Raw genomic sequence first — 1,814 nt, 5'->3', positions numbered from 1 at the left:
GAAAGAAGCATAAAAGAAAAAGAAAAGAAATACTCCCAAGAGAATGTAGTGAAAGGCTGGAAGCCATATTCGGTAGCTACAAATAAAACTGGAAATAAGATTAATTCCTTCAGTAAAAATAAGAATACAACATCAACAGAGGATGTGGATTCCTGCAATATTGTGCAGATGTCAACTTTGCGAGGAAAACAAAAGCCAGTCTGAAACTCGCAGATGCTTAACTCTATGGCATTGCTCAACGTTTTGTACTGGATGTTCAGCCAGAGGGCATGCACTTTGATTATGCTGTAATAACGCTGAATTTACTGGTCCTGATGCAATGCAATGGACTGGGGCTTTGTCCCTGGAACTCTAAAAAACTAGTAATATATATGTGGAATATCTATGTGTATCCTAACAACACCTTTCTATAGGTAAAGCTTTTGTTCATCACCTAAAGGTTTATGTTCCAATTAGTGCAGGAAAAATACAGTCTAACAAAGACAGGCAAACAGTTAAATCTTAGAAGCATATTGTACCTGTCAACAGAACTCCAGTAGAAATAACAACTATAATTCCTAGAAGCTTGATGCTAGGATTCTCCAACCTTGAAAATAGGAAGAAACTTTTAGATGTGCATATCATCGAAAACAATGGAGAAGAAAGAAAAAACGCTCAGAAATGCAAGTTAGTTAGGGAGCGATGGTGACCCCTTCCTTAAGAAAACAAATGAATATTATAACACTGTAATAAACTTATCACAAGAAAATAATAAATGGATAGAATGTAATCAAACAAGTAAGTGGAGCAGGTTCTATGTGATCCAATGAGGTTGCAATTGCAACAAAACTATCGAACAAGAATAAGTGTTCATCTGTACTCAAAGAATTTTTTGCAAGTTATAATTAAAGAAGGAAGCAGTAACTTAGAGAAAATATTTCATATGAAAGTTATGATAAAAAAACATGCTTATTCGAAATTAGCTTACTTACGACTTCTCTACTTAGAAAAAGTTACATTGTACTGCTTGGCATGTCCAGATACTAGACAATTAGTGTGGCAGTGCCTGTGTCCATTTAAAGTTCACACCAGATCCTCATGTGGGTTAAGGGAAGTGTGCGTTTATCACTGCTGTACATTTGAACCACAATTTTTTGCTTTCATGTAAAACGTTAGTAACACTTCTTTCTAGCTTAAGACTACCATGCTTCATTAGTGTCGGATACCGTGAGAAGGGGTACCCTAAGCAAGAACCAAAAAACAACTGCTTAGACTTCGTAAAGATCGAAACCAGCTAACAACCGCTGGCCTCGGCCGACTCTCCGACTCGCCCGAGGCCCCCTCTCATCGCTGGCCTCGGGCGACCTCTCACCAAAGGCCTCGGCCAATTCTCCGTATCGCTCGAGGCCCCCTCACCGCTGGCCTCGGGCGATCCCCCACCGAAGGCCTCGGCCAACCCCCTCTCGTCGCAGGCCTCGGCCGGGTCGCCGACCCTCCGCCTCACGAGAGGCGGGCTCGGCAACACTCTGCTGCCTCTTCCTTCACCTGTCCCTCTGACAAAACATCGCGTCGCATGCTCGGCACAGTACAGCGGAATGGCCGACGGGACGGGAGGCAGGACTGGGCAGGGGTTACCCGCCACTGTGCCCACCGCTATGCACATGGTTGACGCCCATGCCGCACTGTGCTGCCAACTCCTGCTCCGAGAACAACGCGGCGTGGGGAGCCACGTCCGGGATACTGTGGCCTCGGAATCAGTACCCAGGACCAATAATTCCCTCCAAAGCCTCGGCAGTTTGCTTCAGGGGCTCGGCAGCCTGAGGATCCATGTCCGC

Source organism: Miscanthus floridulus, chromosome 19 (assembly GCF_019320115.1).
Source record: "Miscanthus floridulus cultivar M001 chromosome 19, ASM1932011v1, whole genome shotgun sequence".
NCBI classification, from domain to species: Eukaryota; Viridiplantae; Streptophyta; class Magnoliopsida; order Poales; family Poaceae; genus Miscanthus; species Miscanthus floridulus.
The sequence above is the reverse complement of the archived record's forward strand: the minus strand, read 5'-3'. Positions refer to the sequence as shown.